At 37.5% G+C, this 21,255-nt stretch overlaps 1 long non-coding RNA gene across 1 annotated transcript in view; it reads right to left on the minus strand.

The window, feature by feature from the left end:
• Positions 1 to 352: 352 nt before the first annotated feature.
• Positions 353 to 21,255, minus strand: part of LOC116592393 — a 44,319-nt gene continuing 23,416 nt past the window's right edge. Inside the window, exons 2-3 of the long non-coding RNA XR_004286477.1 lie at positions 7,719 to 7,985; positions 353 to 1,154 (exon numbers count right to left, since the gene is read on the minus strand). This is a non-coding gene — a long non-coding RNA (uncharacterized LOC116592393). The remainder of the gene's footprint in view (positions 1,155 to 7,718; positions 7,986 to 21,255) is intronic.

The raw sequence follows: 21,255 nt of genomic DNA on the forward strand, positions 1-21,255 counted from the left end.
ATCTCCCTGATATGAGGAAGTGGAGATGCAACATGGGGGGGTTAAGGGGATAGGAGAAGAATAAATGAAACAAGATGGGATTGGGAGGGAGACAAACCATAAATGACTCTTAATCTCACAAAACAAACTGAGGGTTGCTGGGGGGAGGGAGTTTGGGAGAGGGGGGTGGGGTTATGGACATTGGGGAGGGTATATGCTATGGTGAGTGCTGTGAAGTGTGTAAACCTGGCTATTCACAGACCTGTACCCCTGGGGATAAAAATACATTATATGTTTATAAAAAAATTTTTTTTAAATTTTCAAAAAATGAGCTCCCATGTTGCTAAATAGTAAGAAACATAACTAACTGAGTAGTAATTTTACTCCCAGAAATTAATATTTCTAGACTTAACAGCCAAACCCAAGATCTCTTTTTCTTCAAAGTTGCTAAAAACATCGAAACAAGACCCCACCCGGATATCATTCGAAGGTCAATGACTCCTGTCTACAATAAGGCTAACTTAGGCCAAGGAGTAGCATTTCAGTATTCCTGAAAGTGAGAAATTTACAGCTATTCCCTTAGGAATCCTTTGGAGAAGATTTCAAAGCCAGACACTGCCATGCCTTCCTTCAGAAGTAGAATTCCCCTCAGGCTGTTATTTTACCCAAGTAGTCAATCAGTATCCAATAATGTTCTGTTCCAGAGGCGTCACTGGATTCACAGGCAGGAGTGACAGCGGCAGCAGAATCAAACCAGACAGCTGACAAGAGTGGAGGATCCTGAGCCTTGGCTGAGTCATCAAGACAAAAGTTCAGTCAGTCTTGCCAGGCATTGTCATATTTTATTTATAAAATGAAGCAGAATATCATCCTTTATGTTTGACAAAACTCAATATTCAGCAAACTTTTTCTGCATCTCTCAGACTGTGTGAGTGAAGACAAATGAGGAGTCTCAAACCCACACGTATTATGAAAAGTAGAGTAAACCGAGCCTGAGTTGCTTGGTGAGTGGTAGCAGCCTCCAGTAGGATCTCAGTCATACCGTACAAAAGAACAGTGATTCTGAGAGACTCCTTCTTCTGAGATGAAAACTTTCTCTAACCAGCAGGCAAGAGTTGGGCTAATTGCAGCATTCCAGCAGTATGACGTCATGGCTTGCTCACTAATGCACATTTCTAAAGGAATGGGAAGTAAAAAATCACATGTATACCTTGGAAGCAAATATTAAGCAGGTGAGATATAATAAAGGAATTCATCCCATTTTGCTTTGTTTCTTCTTGAACAGAGCCTCTACTTTCCTATAATCACACACACACACACACACACACACACACACACTCCTTTCTCTGGTCCTCTTGGAGATAGAGTTATTTTCCAAACAGGCTGGGAGTTTTTTGTTGTTTCTGTATTTGTTTATTTTCCCTATGCTCATACACTACTGATTCAATTGAAAAACAAATGTTTAAATGTAATGTGTTCTCAAATTGATTGATAATTCTTAGAGGTTTTGAAAACTGTCCGGCCTTGACTGTTCCCTGCCAAGGGCGGAGGTTTAAACATGGTCATTTCTCCACTGAAAGCCCATATACACTTTGGGAATCCTCCAGCCAGCTCATGCTCTGGACTCCAGCTAATTAAGTTTTCTGCTGCTGCCATTGAAAGCTTCAGTCAGGTATAATTAAAACTGAGCCAATGACAGCAGTGGCATTTGTCAGAATCATCCAGTGGTTCAAATACCAGTTCTGACAGAAATGTCAAACTGATAGCACTCCCATCTTCCCAGTGCATGCAAGGGAAAAGCAGGGAGGACTTTTATTATAAATGCTTGGCTGATAACCTTTTTGAATCCCAGAACACCAAATGCCTCACATGAAATTTCATTATCCTGGAAGAGAGAATTCAGCTCAAAGATGCTCCCTGCTCATGGAGTAAAGCTCAGTCTAACATGATGGTCTTTACTTCTGTTAGGTCCTTTAGGGAATTCTGAAATATACGAACAACCTCACAGCAGATAGTCATGAAGAAAGGAACATTTTGGTCACAGAGGCACCAATCTCCTAAGTGAAAATTTTCTCAGTTAAAGCTATTACCAATCAAATGTCTAAATAAATTATTTGATTCAACTTTTGTCATTTGTTTCAGGGATAAAAGATAACTCAAACTAGTGAAGGAGCCATCCTGAAAGGGGAGAAGCTACAAACCCCAACACCAACTGTCACGGACTAATTTATGATCTATTATCTAGCATAGTTCTTGGTAGGACTCAGCATATGTTTGGTGAGTTAAAGAGTGGATGAATAAATCAATGAATGAATATCACACACATTGTGATGAATACATTTCTACATCACCAAATGAAAGTGGCTGTAGGAAGATGACTTTGTGATTATTTATCCATAGAGGTGAGAAAGACAAGAGATAGAAAGAAGTGATTTGTCTTCCTTCTCTTTCTACGTGAATACATGGTTTTGAAGACTGGATTAAGTAATACATATAAACACTTTTGTCAGTCTTATGGCCAAGAAAATAATCATTACAATAGCAAATATGAAATGGTTAAGTCGAAATGCTTGAACCATTGCATCCTAAAGAAAGATTTAATATTGTACACAGGGAATGTCATGCCTACACATTTTTTTCTACCTTGTGATATACATTTCTCAGTTCCATCCCAAGAAAAGGTGTTGTGTTCTATGAAAAATATTTTTAAATGACAGCCTTTGTATGTGGATCTAAAACTTTTAGAGACAGGAAGGAGAGAGAAGAGAAAGTCACAGTTGCACAGAACTATAGTCCAAATAAAAAGCCAAATAGATACCAATATCCTGACACATGGGAGATACTCAATAAGAACTTGGTGGCTAGTAGAAAGGAAAAATAAAAACAAAAAAGAGGAATTTGTTTAGAACAGAGCTCAGTAAGCCCTTAAGAGTAGAACATGAGATCCTAGGTCATAGATGGAAACAGGTGATAACTGAACAACTCTCTATGGGATAAAAAGAGGAAATGTGGAATGAAGAGAGAGAAGCTCTGAAAAGAAGGGAGGATGAGAGGGAGAGAATAATTAAAGTCCTATTCTAGGAAGTCAAAAACTTTGACAAGTGGCCAGTGAAAAAACTTTTAGTGATCAAGGGGCTGAAGGACTTTTGAGAACAAGGATCTCAACAAGTTTTAAGATGTTTCCTTTTCTAGGCTTTTATATCCTTAGTCAACTGCAACCAACATCAGTTAAGATCTATTACACACAATTCAAGGGAAGAAGCCCAGACCCAGAAATGAGCAAACTTCTGGGAACTTATGAAATATTAGGGCAGGAACTGGATTCCTTATAAACATAGTAGAGTATTGAGTCAACTGTGTGTAAACACACGCAGGGTGATTTCAGCAAATACCCGGGGTTTGCACTCAGTAGTTTAATTAATGGAGTCATGTTTCAATTCTTAGGTATTTTTCATAGTCATTCATTTAATGGCTCCTCACCCAGAATTGTTATAAATCAATGTTTCCTAAAATATTTTGTAGGAAAGACCAGTCCTTTAATATATCAGATATCTTTAAAAACAAAAACTGTTGGGAGAAGGTGATTTCAATCCTTTCGTTAAACTAGTTTGTGGATACTAAAATGACCAAAATAACACATGATTCTTCACAGCAGAGCTGCTATAAAAGTCTTAAGTATGCTTATCATCAAGAGACCTGTTATATTTAGCAGTGTCACCTAAATGTATTCAAATTGAGCTATTTCCATAGAACATCTTAAAAGACTCTTCAGTACTCTTCAAAAAATACTGGTCAGTATTCATTGAATCAACCCACGAAAGAGATTAACCCACATGGGGCATGGATGCCTTTAAGAACACCTTGAAAATTTTAGAACTTCCCCTCAAAAGACACCCCATTCATATGCAAAGAAATACACATAAGACTTTGAAACAGGAGTAGGAAGTAGGAAATCCTGAAAGTCAGAAGATTTTTAGATATGTAAAGGATATTTATTATATAAGTATGCCACAATTTTTCCATTCTTCCTTGAAGAGCACTTATGTTGGTTTCATCTTTTGTTTATCAAGAATAATGTTGCTATGAACATACTTGAACACATCTTTGGATTCATAAGTATATATATTTCTGTTGCAAAAATTAAGTGTACATTGATGGGATTATAGTGTTCATATATGTTGAACTTAAGTAGATAGTGCCAAATAGCTTTTCAAGTTGTTGAACCAATTTGCACTTCCACTATCAATGATAAGGATTTCATACACTCTTGTCAATATCTTTGACAACACTCCATATATCACTTGATAATTTTGGTTATTTTATTTTAGCCATTCTGAGCATACAAAAATGTATTACTGTGGGCTTAATTTTTATTTTATCAATAATGAAATTGAGCCCTATTTATTTGCTTGTCAATCAGTTGGAATATCCTTTGCAGTAAAGAGCCTATTCACTAGTTTTCTTAGGTTTCAGCCTTTCAAGTGCCACACCTCAGAAACGCCTCAGCCAGGTGACTTGGTTAGTCACTTTAATTTCAAGACCAGGTCTATTGTTTCAATCAGGATACATCTACAGCTCTCTGTTTTGCATTTCATTAGAATGTACCCAGCAACAACAAAAACATGGTGTCTTTTGATAAATATAAGTTCTAGTTGTCTGTAATGTAATTTATCAATCCTTTTCTTTGTAATTTGTGATCTACCAGTACTGTTGAAATCAAGTCAAACTCTATGTTATTTTTCAGAATCTAATTTTTTTATCTTTTACATTTAGATCTGCAGTCTACCTGGTATTATTTGTCTATATAGTGTGAGGTAAGTGTGGGAGGCCGCAATAAGGCTTGAGACTAGGACCAAACCAGGCCCTGACTTGTGCCTCCTTTAAAGTCTGAATAACCTAACAAAAGGTTTAGGATGGGAAAAGTTGAGTAGCACTGAGAAAGGGTCTTTGCTAGGTGTTGTGCGCTTGCCTATGTGACTTCCCACACACTTGCTAAACAAATGAGAACAATTCGGTTGGGGTCATAAGTTCATGGCTGGTCCTTGCTGCCCTAGTACAGCCCATAAATTACTTTCAGGTTTGCTGTATCAATACAGAACAATTGTACTGGCATCAGCCATTTGGCGTCACAAGTTCTGCTTATAGTTAATTATTGGGAACTCGTGGTTGTTTAACTAGACATAGCTGTATTGCTTCTCCTATTGTAATATCACTATATATATGGCCTTAATGCTTTGAATAAACTTAGCACTGTTGGACATCCTCCTCAGTGCTCCTCCTGCCCCCATCTCTCTGCTTCTCGAGTTCTTTTCTTCATCCTCTTACCCTCACGTTCCTGGTCAATTTGTCGCGCCAGCCATGACAGGTAAGGATCAAGTTTTTTTCTATTTTTTTTCCCATAAAGGTATCTGACTGATTGATCATTATTTATTGAAATAAATACACTTTTCTTACTCTGAAATTCCACTCTTTGTATGCGGGTCAATTTCTGGACTGTGTTCTTTTTACTGGAGGTGGGAGGCTCTGCCTATTGCCCACTGTCTATCCTTGTACCAAGATTACGCCATCTTAATAATGTAACTTTGTGCATTTTTATGTCTAGTAGATCTAGTATTATAACTTGGCTTTCATTCTTCAGGTTACTCTTGACTTAATTTGCCCATCTGCATTTTCACAAAAATGTTAACCTTCAGCCTATTATTTTCTGAAAAAAGAAAAAAACTCATGATCTAATTGGGATTGTATTGAATCTGGCACTTTGTAATAACCTGACCTCTTTATAATATCTGACTTTCCAATTCATGAACATAATATTTGTGGTTCTTTTTCAAAAGATTTTATTGAATTTATCCTAGATATTTCAAAATTTAAGTGCCTTTGTATATCATTCTTTTTCTTTCCCTTTTTTTTTTTTTTTTGAGATTTTATTTACTTATTTGAGAGAGAGAGAGCATGGGAAGGGAGAAGGTCAGAGGGAGAAGCAGACTCCCGGTGGGGCTAGGAACCTGATGTGGGACTTGATTCCAGGACTCCAGGATCATGACCTGAGCCAAAGGCAGTTGCTTAACCAACTGAGCCACGTAGGCACCATATCATTCTTTTTCTTTAAGATTTTATTTATTTATTTGAGAAAGAGAAAGAGAGAGTGGTGAGAGACTGAGGGAGAAGGAAACTCCCTGCTGAGCAGGGCTCCATCCCAGGATTCTGGGATCATGACCTGAGCTGAAGGCAGACACTTAATGAACTGAGCCACCTAGGCGCCCCATGTGTATCATTCTTTAATTTCATTTTTTTTTTTTTGGAGGACATTTTGCTTGTAATGGCAAAACCAATTTATTTTTGCATATTGATATACCCAGTGAACTTGCTAAGTTTGTTTATTAATTATAATACTTTAATTTTCTATTCTTTTGGATTTTCTATGTATGATACTTAGATACTTAGATACTGACTATGACACTTAAAATAATGCCAGTTTTATATCTTATGTTCTACCTCTTACACCCTTTATTCTTTTCTTATTTTTTGCACCACATAAGCCTCTAGTACAATGCTGAACAGAAATAAATGTGATCATTATTTCTTTGTTTCCAACCTATAAAGAAAGTTCTAAATATCTCAGTATTAGGTAATGTATTTGCTGTAGATTTTGTTTTTTAAGGGTAATCTTTATCAGACAGAAAAGCATTTTATTCCTGTTTTGCTAATTGTTCTTAATTATAAGTAGAAGTTTAATTTTATCAAATGTTTTTCCTGAACAAATTGAAATAATCATGATTTTTCTCATTTTAATAACATATCAAGGGCTTTCAAATGTCAAAGGAAACTTGCATTCCTGAAATAATCTCAATATGGTCTTGAGTTCTGTCCTCTCTGGACTTGGCTTTGTACTATTTTATGGCAAGTTTTGCATCTACATTTGAAAAGTTTAGTCTGTAATTGTCCCTTCTTTACAATGTTATTTACAGGACATGGTATGAAAGTTATGCTGCCTTCATAAAATGAGTTGAGAAGGGCTGACTTTTTTCTGTTCTCTGGAATATTATTGTCGAAAACTGACATTATTTCTTTCTTTAATGTTTACTAGAATTCAACAGTGAATACAATTGGACTTGGAGTTCTCATTGTGGTAAGGCTTTTATTTATAGATTCAATTTCTTTAATAAATAATAGGATTATTTCTTCTTCAGTGTGTGTAAACTGGTTTTCTAGGAATTTGTCTACCTCAATTAAATTTCAAATATATTTATTTAAAGAATATCAAAACATCTTATTATGTTTCTTAGTGTCTGTAAGACCTATTGCAATGTTCCCTTTCATGTTTCTCATATTAATAATTTGGGCTTTCTTTAATCTTTTTCTTCATCTGTCTTTCCAGGAATTTATCAATTTTATTATTCTTATTGAGAAACCAAGTTTGTCATTGTTAATCATCTCTATTATACATTTGGATTTTTAAAAAGATTTTATTTATTTATTTGTTTGCTTATTTATTCATCAGAGAGAGAGAGAAAGAGAGAGAGCACAAGCAGGGGGAAAGGCAGGCAGAGGGAGAAGCAACTGAACATGGCTGAACATGCAGCCAAAGGTGGGACTCCATCCCGGGACCCTGGGATTATAACCTGAGTTGAAGGCAGACACTTAACTGACTGAGGCACCAGGCATCCCAATTTACATTAGTTATCTTTTCCCTCTTTTTTACTTTGTGTGTGGCATACAAACCATTATATTATGCTCACTGATTATGTGGGTCAGGAATTCAGACGGGGCACAGTGGGGCTGGCATCTCTGCCACCCAGAGTCTGGAGTGTCACTGGGAAGACTCAAAGTCTGAGGCTAAAAAATGTGAAGGTGATGCTGATGCTGTCACAAGTCCGGAAGTTGATGCATGCTGTCACTTGGGATCTCAACTACAGCTGTTAGCTGTCACACCAACGTGTGGCCTCTCCTTGTGGTTAGTTTGGGCTTCCTTGCCGCATGACAGTTGGGTTCCAAGAGCAAGTGTCCTAAGAGAACCAAGTGGAAACTGTGTTGTCATTTTAAAAAATAACAGTTGTACCTAGATAAAATTCACAATTAATTTGTTTAATGTATTACAATTGTTTATAGTATATACATAGAGTTGTTCAACCATAACTAACCACCATAATTAATTTTAGAACATTTCCATCTCTGCAGAAAAAAAAATTTATTTCTCATTTTCCGTGAATCTTCTCATAAGTAATAGGCAATAAGTAATTTACTTTCTGTATCTGTGGATTTTCCTATTTTGGACAGCTCATATAAATTGAATCATACAGTATGCAGTTTTGAGGTCTGGCTTCTTTCACTTAATTTTCTTTACGATTCATCCATGTTAAAACATGTATTAAAACATCATCCCTTTTTATGGTCAACTAACAACTCATTGTATGGATATACCACATTTTATGTAACCATTCATCAGATGACAACCATTTGAATTTCCAGTTTTGACCATTTTGAATGATCCTGCTATGAACAAGCATATAGTCCAATTGTAGACTACATTTTCATGTCTCTTGATAATATACCTAAAAAGGAATTGCTGAGGCATATGGTAATTTATTATAAACCTCTATGGAACTGCAGATTGTTGTTGTTGTTGTTTTAAGATTTATTTATTTATTCCAGAGAAAGAGTGTGAACATGTGAATGGGGTAGTAGAGGGAGAGAGAACTCTTTTTATTTTTTTTATGTTCATATTCTATTTGTTCTTTTTTTAAATTTTTTTAATCAACATATAATGTATTATTAGCCCCAGGGGCACAGGTCTGTGAATCATCAGGCTTACACACTTCACAGCACTCACAATAGCACATACCTTCCCCAATGTCCACAACCCAACAACCCTCTCCCTAACCCCCTCCCCCCAGCAATGCTCAGTTTGTTTTGTGAGATTAAGAGTCTCTTATGGTTTGTCTCCCTCCTGATGCCATTTTGTTTCATTTATTCCTTTCCTACCCCCCAAACCCCCCACATTGCCTCTCCACTTCCTCATATCAGGGAGATCATATGACAGTTGTCTTTCTCCGGTTGACTTATTTTGCTAAGCATAATACCTTCTCGTTCCATCCACATCATTGATTGAAGTCCTTTAATTAATTCTATGAATTCTTTTTCCCGGCATCCCATTATGCCTCTAATGCCCTTTCTTGAACTTTTCAATCTACTATAAATAAATAAATCTTAAAACCACTTTTCCAGAGTGGCTGCACCAGCTTGCATTCCCACCAACAGTGTAGGAGGGTTCCCCTTTCTCCGCATCCCCTCCAGCATCTGTCATTTCCTGACTTGTTGATTTTACCCATGCTGACTGGTGTGAGGTGATATCTCATTGTGGTTTTGATTAGTATTTCCCTGATGCCGAGTGATGTGGAGCACTTTCTCATGTGTCTATTGGCCATCTGGGTGTCTTCTTTGCAGAAATGTCTCCTCGCGTCCTTTGCCCCTTTCCTTGATTGGATTCTTTGTTCTTTGGGTGTTGAGTTTGCTAAGTTCTTTATAGATTTTGGATAGAGGGAGACAGAACTCTTAAGCAGACCCCTTGCTGAGCACAGTGCCCCACTGTGGCTCAACCCCATGACCCATGAGATCGTGACCTGAGATCAAACCAAGATTCAGAAACTTAACTAACTGAGGGTCCCAGAAGCCCTTACAGATTGTTTTTATAAAGTCTTCACAATTTTCATTTCTATCAGCAGTTCATAAAAGTAACATTTTGTCCACATTCTTGCTAACACTTGTTTTTATTAATCATTTTGCAGTTTTTTCTATCAATTACTGAGAGAGAAGTGTCTTGGAATCTCCCTCTATGTCTCTCTAACTTTTTCTATCCTTAGTTCTATCAATTTTTGTTTCATATCTTTTGAGGCCTCAAAATAGTCATTAACTATTAAATTGATTGATGCTCTCCCTGGATGTGTGCTTTCACAGTCATCCTGAGTGAATGGAAGTTACAACACACATTATTGACTTTATTAGAGTTTAATATAACCTACTACTTCCCAAACAGTCGAAGGAGCTTAGAACATTTTAATGCTCCCATCTTGCATTCTAATGTTATGGTTTATATATATTATTATATGTATTTTTAATAATCAATCATCATTCATTTAAGTCTACATGTGTACCCTTTCATTATTCTTCATTCTGTTTTATACCTCTATTCTGTGTCCCTATATAGTTCTTTTTGTATTTACTCTGGGGATCATGACACTTCTTGAATATGTTACTTGATAGCTTTCATTTGCACAATTTTGTCACATTAATCCCTCAAACTTTTTTCCTCCTGTTCATTCTCTCTTCCTCACTTTCTCTCTCATCTCTTCCTTCTATTTCAATTACATATATGGTAATTTTTCCCGGCATCCCATTATGCCTCTAATGCCCTTTCTTGAACTTTTCAATCTACTGCCTCCACTTTAGTCAAGATATTTTTTTCTGACCTGTATCTCCCTTGAATACTCTCTCCTGCTGAATCTAACCTGCAGTTAAACATGCCCATTGATCTCTTAATTGGGAGAATTTGTCTGTTCTATATTTTCTATTTGATTCCAGAAAGGGTATATTTCTACCCTTTTCTGAAATTCTTCACCTTATTATATAATTTCTGGAATTTATATTAATCACGCTCATTTTAAGACTAATTAGTCTAAAATCTATATTTTCTGTGGGCCTCTTTCAATAGTTTGTGTGTTTTGTCTCTTGGTTTCTAGTCAGTTTCTACCTTTTTTAATCTTGTTTTTCATTCTGGATTGTACATTTGTTGTGAAAAACTACAAAAGAACTTGAAGTCCTGGATAATGGCTCCAGAGAACATTTACTTTACCTTCTGAAAGAAACTTAGTTCCAGGAAGGATTACTTTAATGTAATTATCGATTTAGCTGATCAAGGCTGAGTCCTTTACTTCTTAATCTCACTCTGTGTGCTAGGAGTTTAAATGAAGTCCTTTAATTAATTCTATGAATTCTTAAAATCTAAGACGGTACATATTCTAGGCAGCTAGAAAGAATGACAAATGTTCACCTAGCATATTATCTAAAAAGTATAAAGTCTAGGAAAGTATGCATTCCACCAACTCTTAAATACATGTCTAGTTAAATGTATAACCTAATTTGACCTGTTCAGAAAAAAAACTTACCAATGATTGTCTTGATGACCTTACACACTCATCCCATATGTAACTCTAAATTTTATGTGTTAAAGGAATGATAGACAATTTCCTTGTCATTTTTATTTTCCTAACCCAAGAGATATAGTTGAAACACAGAAAATGCACATTTTTTCCTGGAGTATAGTTACAGAGTATCGATAAGGTCTAAAGTAGTAGATACTAATATTTGGGGAGGAGATATGGACTCCTTTTTGGAACCAATGAAAGCTATGGCCTCTGCTTCCAAAAAGAAAAGTATACAACCCACATTTGCATTCAACATTATGGGTACAATTTTAAAAAGCTTAGCGCCCAACTGGAGCCCATGAGTGAACCCAACGTTAAGAATTCCTGCTCCAGAAGGGAGCTGAGGGGAGGAAATGGTAAAATAGATGGAGAGGATTAAGAGGTACAAAATTCCAGTTATAAATTAAGTAAGTCCTAGAGATGAAAATACAGCACTGGGAATACAGTCAATAATATTATAATAACTTTATATGGCGACAGATGGGGACCACACTTATCATGGTTAGCAATAAGTAATGTATAGAATTATCTGATCAATTTGTTGTATACCTGAAATTAACCCACATTGTATGTCAATCATACTTTAATAATAAATAAAAAACAAAAAGAGAATTCCTAATCTAAAACAACATTTATTCTTTATCTTTAAGGATGAATAAAAAGATACAATGCTGGAATTCCATTAAGAGCTTTCTTACTCAACACTTTTCAGTTTATGTGTGTCACAGAACCCATATTCCATATTTGCCTTTTATTTTACCAGAGAATTGGAGATTGAGATTCACTCATAGGAGAGCGGGGAAAAACTCACTTAACCTTTACATTTTAAAATGTAATGATATGTAATATTAACAAACATCAATTTTGTAAGCACGTGAACTGAAGGAAGAACACCTTCTAGCAAATCTATTTCAAAGAAGAATAGGAGGATCAGGGGGTTTGCCCCTGACCCATTGTAGCAGACTATGATCATAAGGCCATATCCTGTTCATAGATATTTCTTGTTAGGTCAAGAACAATGATTTCAAACATTGGAATTGGGAAATTTCACACAAAAATATTTCTCTGTCTCCTCTTAGACCACACATCTTTGGTCCCCCACTTTGATGTAGCAACGATCAATAGGGCTGAGTAACCACTGCTTGTTTTCCCAGTTCACTGCCATCCTCAGAAGCCCTGGCTTCACTGCTTCACGTGTTTCTAGTACCTGATGGCCTTAGTAGGCACTGCAGCATGTGACCCGTCCTGGTCAGCCCTTGAATAAATGAGTGTTGACCCAGTGTCACAGAACACTCTCTGCTGGGTAATCCTGTCTTGCCCATGTCTGCCCTGCCTCTAAAATTATACCTCGCTCCTTTACAGGAGTTTCCAGACTCATCCCATTCTGTCTGAATTCATCTCCACTCAATTTTTTCCAGATAACTTCCAGCTGACCTCCCACCATGCTCTTCCAAGGAACAAAGCTTCCTAAAAGAATGCAGAACGAAGGATTGTGTCTGGACTGCTAACTTCAGGATTGACAACCTCTGTGGAGTTCCCATTTCTCTAAAAACCACTTTTTCTTTACTTGTTTTATATTTTGTTTTGTTTTGTTTTAATTTTGACCTTCATTAGAAAGGCTAGTACACTTCACCAGCATACTTAGCGCTGAAAGTTATGTCCAAAGGACTATATTTCTAAGTGAAAAGGTCTTGGAGATCACTGTTAGTATTTGTAGCAGAGTTGGGTCAAAATTAACATATTACAACAGCTTGTGTCAGCCTGGATTGCAAACTTCCCGCAAGAAAGGGTAGGCCGAAAGGTCACACTCATCAGCTAATACCACAGAGAATCGCAGAATCCTAAAAGATGATTTCTTCCCCTTACACATAAAAGTCCCTGACTCCTCCAGCTCCAGGGCGCCCCACTTGCCCCACCTCCTACCCACACACAGGACCCCCCCACACACCTCTTACCTGCCAATCCACACTAGTTTCTATCCCCTCTGTTTCTGTGAGTTTGATTGGCTTGGGTCAGTTTCTAGTTTAGTTAAATACTGCTACTTCATTCTACATTTCGTTTGTTTGTTTGTTTGTAGATGGAAATGCATATTTACACTATAGGGTCCATGGTCAAAGGAGAGAGACTGATACAAAGCGAAGGTCAAGCAAAGTTTTTTTTCGCACCAAGCATCAAGAATCAAACTGACCAGCCAGGGTCGTCTCTTGCAAAGAGGTGACACACATACACACCCCCGGCCCTACAGACTAACTTTTATAGAGCAAAGGTCATGTGGTTGGGCCTGGCCACACACGGGTGGCCAATGAGATTATAACACACAGAGAAAGCTGCACAGTCATGCTAGGTCCCACACGGGTGGCCAATGGAATTACAATTCACCCCATAGGAGCTATTTGAACTAGCCTATCACCTTGGTCAGAACTGGTGCCCAAAAGGCGAGAAGTTACCAAGTTACTCCTTGGTAACTAGGGAGACAGTATACGTGCTTTACTGATTGGATGTCTCCACCTGACCCAACTCATCCGGGCATTCGGGCCATTATCTCCACCTGACCTGACCCACCCTGCATTCGGGCTTTGTTACCTGGGACTGGTTTCCCGGACTTGCTTTAAGTAAGTTCCCCTGGGGAGGGCAGGTTCAATTTAAGTTTTACTGCATAAACAACAAAATGGCTGTTCAACCAAGGTGGGGCTGCTCTGGCTAAATAGGCCCTTAAAAAACCCTTGGCGAATTCCTAGCCCAGACCTTAGCAATGACTGTGGTTAATAACAGAGTTCTTGCCCACCATGTCACCTGGGATGGGTGTCTGTGGCCTGATTGACTAGCCATAGGACCTCTTTAACACCTCTGTCCAGTATGCAAATACCCCAGGAAAAGCACTTTATTTACTCTTTCAGGTGCTGGATTGCCGGGGGTGGGGGCCCAGGCTGCACACTCCAGCTGGCAGTTCAGGGGTGGGAGGCCGGTGTGTGCTGGATCACAAGTGGCTGCCCGGGGAAGATGCTTGTGGGTCCTGCACTCAACTAGAAGGCTGAGCCTGACGTGACTGCTCAGTCAGCAGGATGTCCAAATGACAGGCTGTTTTCTGTTACTCGTCTGCCGGTGTTGGCTTTCTTAACCCTGAGGCTGGTAATGAAAGATGCCCTCACTTTACCACTAATGCTGCTGCACTAATCCTTCCAGCCGTGTCCTCAGAGAACAGAAGATGAGGAGAACTTTAAGCCCCTGGCCCTGGGCCTAAGCTATATTCCCTTCCTCTGCCAACTACCACATCCGCTCCAGACAGCTCGCCAGTGTCTTCAGTTACAAGACAGCCATCTAAAAGGTGCAGCAACTGAAAAACATTTCACTCTTCAGGGATCTCGGAGGGTCTCAGAGTTTCACGTCACCGGACTTACAAGTTTGCTGAGCCTATCCGCTTGAGTTCACAAAAGGTCATCTTTTTCAGTGGGGTCCCATCCTTTCTATATTCCTTGTCCCTAACCACCATCAATTCATATTACATCCTGAATCTCTAAATCAATCAATCCGTCTCTCTCTCTCCCTCAATCTCTCTTTCAATCTCTCCTTCTCTTTCTCCCTCCCTCCTCACAAAGCATGCTGTCTTTCAATTAACATAGTGATGACCTATTGTCACCCGTTCCCATGCTAATCCTGAGCTGGTGTGAAATTACTTTATAATAAACACTATGGAGTTCTGACTTCCAATTAATTTTTCACATGCTGCGCTAAATCAGATTAGCTCTCCCCCTCTACCATCACTTTTGACCACAGACGTAATTCTTTCCTTATAATGAAATGGAGGATTAATTTATATGAAGCATATCTGTACACATTTGCAAATAAATGTAAAGATAAACTTTATGCCGTATTTGCCTGGTGCACGGTGCTGTGTTAGCGCCAACTCTCTGAGATTACTTTCTTGTGTTCACAGGGGCGGGCGAAGATCTCTCCAGTTGTTGTTCCTCTGTTAAATTCTGACTAGATGCCTCCATGAAGAATAAGCAAAGAAACGCTCACACATGCCCCAGGGCTGAGGGAGTGGTGCCTCTTCCCGTAAATCGTACAACACCGCATTAGGAGAGGAAAATGTAAACACTGAAATGGAAACAATAATCATTAACTACTAAATTGATTGGCGCTCTCCCTGGATGTGCGCCTTCACATTCATCCTGAGCAAAAGGAGGGAGGGTAGCTCTTTAAATGACCATTAAATCGAAGGAATTTGATGACAATTTCAAGCCCGTGACAGCTCGTGCCTTTTTAAAACTAATATAGCCCCTGCACTAAATTATATTTTTGGCGAAATAATTATTTTCATCTTTGAAACTCATTATTAGAATGGAGTAATGGAAGATGAATGGAGGCACACGAGAAATGAACAAATTTGTGTTAAAAAAATTAATCATACTACCCAGATGCTGGGCTATATTTTTTTCTTCTGTCAGTCTCCAGTGTATTTCATTCAGCTTCTTTTATTACTACAAAATATTGATAGAAAAATTTCCCCCACACATATTTTCTTTTTGACACCGAATGAGAAAAACTGCCAGAAGAACTAAAGGTATGGCACATATAAAAGATAAATGTGTGCTTATCAAATCCTCTTAAACCAAACCTTTATTAACAGGAGAAGAAATAAAATCTTGTTTAGTGTTGCAATGATGAACATACTCACTGCTGAGTTATTTTAAGACAGACTAAGCAAATTGTGCTTGGCAAACATGGGGAATTTATTCATCCCTTCAGCGGGTGGTATTTGATCCCTGCTATGTGATAACCAGTACTTGAAGTGCACCTGATAAAACAATAAACAAGACAAATTCCCCTGCCCTCATGGAGATTCCGTCTAAGGAGATGCAAACTCGAAATTATAAGAAGAGTCCATCACCATCATCATGACCATTAATTGAGCTCTTACTGTATGTTCACCACTGTACCAAATGCTTTCCTATTACATATTTCAATTATCATGATTAATACTTTCCCTCTAGTTATTATTTTGCACACATTTTATAGATGAATAACTAAGACTTCGAAATGAAGTAATTTGTTCTAACTCTATAGATATATAGTGGTAGAAGAACCCTAGACTGAGGTTTTAGACTATCTTGCCTCTGACCTTCATTGTCTCAAAAGCATGTATCATCATCTTGTATTTGTCCAAATTTTGTTTTTGTTCTATGGTAGGTTAAAAATAGGAGCAAAAGGTACATTTCCTCACCTAAGGAGATTTCCAGTCTACTGGGAGAAAATCACACATTTATAAAGCAACTATTCTTAAAATTTCTTTAGGGCAGATAATTTTTTTTTATTTTTTTAAAGATTTTTATTCTATTTTTTGACACAGAGAGAGAGATCACAAGTAGGTAGAGAGGCAGGCAAAGAGAGAGGGAGAAGCAGGCTCTCTGCTGAGCAGAGAGCGCCATGCAGGGCTCAATCCCAGGACCCTGAGATCATGACCTGAGCTGAAGGCAGAGGCTTAACCCACTGAGCCACCCAGGTGCCCTTAGGGCATGTGTCCCGGCCAGCGCTACGAATCAACCAGGGTAACCGTGGGGGCCAAGAGGATGATGAAAAAAAGTTAAGAGACAAAGAAATGGGGGCAGGAGGAACACTGAAGAGAATGTCCAACAGTGCCAAATTTATTCCACGTCTTACAAGTATTTATAAGGCAAACGAGAATAGGAGGAGCATTACATCAGTACCTAGTCAGATGACCACAAGTTCCTATAACAAGTTTACATTAACTACAAGCAAACCTCGTGAGCCCAGGTAGTTTCGGTACAGAACAACAAGGATTAACTAAGAACTCAGGACTCTGGCCACATTGTTCCCTACTGCAGGGAGAGTGTGTGGGAGGTCACAAAGGCGAGCACACAACACATAGCACAGACCCTTTCTCAGTGCACTCAACTTTCCCGTCCTTAACCTTGTCAAGGTGTCCGGACTTTGAAGGAGACACAAGTCAGGGCCTGGTTTGGTCCTCGACTCCAGCCGTGCCATGGCCTCCAAAAGGCAGGTAAATTTACATGAAGTGTGCGTGTTGAGGAGAAAGGGAGCAAGATTATTTGCTGACATTTATCTCTATTTGAATAGCATATTCACCTTCTATGATTTTACTCATTTTTATAATGCATTATTAATTTAACAGATGATTTTATAGAAACATTGAAATATACAACATTAAATGTGGCCATTATATACTATGCAATGTGTCCTGATTTCAGTTCTATGGAATTGTGAAAGGTTTGATTCCTAGAGTCAAGGATGTACATTAGTATAAGAATAATCTGTTCCTTGAGGTTCAAAAAACTGCCAACAGGGTTTTTCACAGAACTAGAACAAACAGTCCTAAAATTTATATGGAACCTCAAGTATCCCCAAACAGCCAAAGCAAACTTGAAAAAGAGAAACAATACTGGAGGTATCACAATTCCAGACTTCAAGTTATATTACAAATCAGTAGTAATTAAAACAGTAATTTTATGTACTGGCATAAAAATAGGTGCATAGGTCAATGGTACAAAATGGAACACCCAGAAATAAACCCACTATTATATGGTCAACTAATCTTCAACAAAAGAGGAATGAATATATAATAGGAAAAATTCTCTTCAACAAATGGCATTGGGAAAACTACACAGCCACATGCAAAAGAATAAAACTGGACCATTTCCTTTCAACATACGTAAAAATAAACTCAAAATGGATTAGAGACCTAAATGTGAGACCTGAAACCATAAAAGTCCTTGAAGAGAGCACAGGCAGTAATCTCTCTGACAGTGGCCACAGCAACATTTTTCTAGCTTTGTCTCATGAGGCAAGGGAAATAAAAGCAAAAATGAACTATTGGAACTACATCAGAATAAAAACCTTCTACACAGCAAAGGAAACCATCAACAAAACTAAAAGACAACCTACTGAACAGAAGATATTTGCAAATGACATCTCTGACAAGAATTAGTATCCAAAATATATAAAGAATGTATATAATTCAGGGTGCCTGGGTGGCTCAGTGTGTGAAGCCTCTGCCTTTGGCTCAGGTCATGATCTCAGGGTCCTGGGATATAGCCCTGCATTGGGCTCTCTGCTCACCAGGGAGCCTGCTTCTCCCTCTCTCTCTGCCTGCCTCTCTGCCTACTTGTGATCTCTCTTTTCATCAAATAAATAAATAAAATCTTTAAAAAAAAAACACACACCAACAATGAATATAATTCAATACCCCCTAAAAAACCCAATAATCCAACTGAGAAATGGGCAGAAGACATGAACAGACATTTCTCCAAAGGGAACATACAGATGGTCAACAGACACATGAAAAGTTGCTCAAAATCACTTATCATTAGGGAAATGGGAAGAAAACTACAATGACACATCACCTCATACCTCAAGCAGAACCTGTCAGAATGGCTAAAATAAAAAACAAGTGTTGAAACAACAACTGTTGGTGAAGATGTGGAGAAAAAGGAACAGTTTTGCACTGTTGGTGAAAATGCAAACTGGTACAGCCACTGTGCAAGACAGTATGGAGTTTCCTCAGTAATTGCTGTACTGGGTATTTACCCCCAAAATACAAAAACACTAATTCAAAGGGATACGTGTACCCTTATGTTTATTGTAACATTATTTATAATGTTATTATTTATAATAACTATGGAAACCGCCCAAGTGTTCATTGATAGACAAATGGACAAGAAGTGATTTATATATTATATATATATATGTATATATAATTCAGCCATAAAAAATAATGAAACCTTGCCATTTACACAACATCGATAGAGCTAGAAAGTATAATGCTTGGAGAAATAAGTCTGCCAGAGAAAGATAAATGCTATATTATTTCACTCATCTGTGGAATTTAAGAAACAAAACAAATGAGTGAAGGAAGAAAGAGAGAGAGAGACAAACCAAGAACAGATTGTTAACAGAGAATAAACAGATGGTTACCAGAGGAGAGATGGGTTGGGAGGGATGGGGGATATTGGGAATGGGGATTAAAGAGTACACTTAGGATAAAAAAACAAAGAAAAAGAAAAAAGTGAGAAAAGAATGTAGAAATACAGGATAAGGAGGCAAGAGGAAGTGAAATATGATTTGAAACAGCTCAATATGTGAGCCAACAAAACATGACTTAAAAAAAACTTCACTTTGGAGCTATATGTATGGACTAGTACATTTTTTGAAAAGAATCTTCTGGATCACTCTGGTAATCTCTTTCATGGTATTACTAAATCTTGTTATTTATATTTTCTTAGATATTTCAGCCTAGTTTTCAAATATATTATCATAAATACAATAAAAACATATCATTATAATTTATTTAATCCTGACAGCTGCAGTTATTTCTAATGCTTATTTTATCTTATTTTTGTTTGTTTTTCTTGTTTTCACTTGCTTGGTTCACTCATGGTTTATCTCTCTTACGGTTTTATTTGTTGTTGTTTATCTTTTTTATGGTTCTTCAAAGAATGATTTTATTTAAATGGACAACTCTTACATTTGCTTTTCATTGCTGGTGTTCTTTATTAATTCATTCAATTCTGCTTTTAGGTTTATTAATTATTCTACTTGTTCTGCATAGATATGTTTTTCTTTTCATAATTTCTTGAATTGAATAGCAATTTGTAATTTTTATTCTTTAAATACCATGAATTTCCTTCCTTGGTTGAATCTCATAATTATTTTCCTAGATATTCTGTATTTTAAGAAGTTTTGAACTCCTCCTTTACCTAAGAGTTTATTAGAATAATGTTTTTCAGATGCCTCAGGTTTTATCTGTTTATACTTCCAGTATTTATTTTCAGTTTTAATAGAATATGGTCCAGAGTGTTACCTAATATTTGACTAAGTAGGCACTTGAAATAAAATGTATTTTCTGTTTGTATTGGATAAGTTGATGAGTACCAATTTAAACAAGTTAGCTATCATTCAGATTATCCATGCCCCTCCTAGTTATTCTGTAAGCATTTTATGTGAAAATAACTAAGGACACCTGTAAGAGCTTCTAATGCCATCAGATTTGTGTTCTTTTTCTTATAATTACCATAGCTGTTACTTTTAAATTTCAATACTCTGTATTCATAATGTAAGTATTCATGGTAGTTGCGTCTTCAGCAGTAAAACTGACCCTCTCGTTTCATTTAATAAACCAATACACTGAGAGATCTAGTGAGATACGGTTTGTAACAGAAAAATATCTGAGCTAACGTGAGGGTGCATAAATAAGGGATTAGCTGAACGACTTATATACATCAGTACAACCAAGCATGTATACACACCAAAAATAATGAGGAAATTTTACAAAACAATCTCAAAGATTTATTTCCAAGTGACTAGAGCAAGGTGTAGAATGTTGTGTAAAAAACATATAAAATGGCATCAGGTTCACAGAACACAGAGAACCACAGCGCTAAGAACTTGTCTCAACTTGTCACACTGGTCTTCTTGAATGAATCCTGGCTCCAACTCCTACCAGCTGGGTGACCTTTGGCAAAATACTTAACATCTCTGTATCTTCACTTGAATCCTGGCTCCAACTCCTACCAGCTGGGTGACCTTTGGCAAGTCACTTAACATCTCTGTATCTTCACTTGTACAATGGGAACAAGAATTAAATACCTACCTCCTAGAGTTTGGGGAAGGATTAAATGAATTAGTACAAGAAAAGTGACTAAAATACTACCTGGCACTGTGTGCTTAATAAATATTTGTTAATATTTAAAGCAGAGAGAAGAAAACAAAAGAAAAAATACCCACATGCATAATGTGTATATTATGTATATTGATATATACATAATGTATATGTATACTGATATATACATAATGTAGAGTTTGAAGGTAGAGTGGACTGATAGCAAAAGCATCTCTGATCTTTCACCCCTCCCTGTATCTCTGCTTAACAAGGTGATTTTACAGTTTCTTCCATAGGGATGAGGAACCTATCTGCTCACTCCTTGAATCTGAGCTGGCCTTAAACGTTAGAATGTGGCCGAAGTGACTGTCTGCTAGTTCAGAGCACATACCTCATGAGTCCTTCTGTGCTTCTGTTCTCTTTCTCTCAGACTCTGGC

The sequence above is a fragment of the Mustela erminea genome, chromosome 6, assembly GCF_009829155.1.
Source record: "Mustela erminea isolate mMusErm1 chromosome 6, mMusErm1.Pri, whole genome shotgun sequence".
NCBI classification, from domain to species: Eukaryota; Metazoa; Chordata; class Mammalia; order Carnivora; family Mustelidae; genus Mustela; species Mustela erminea.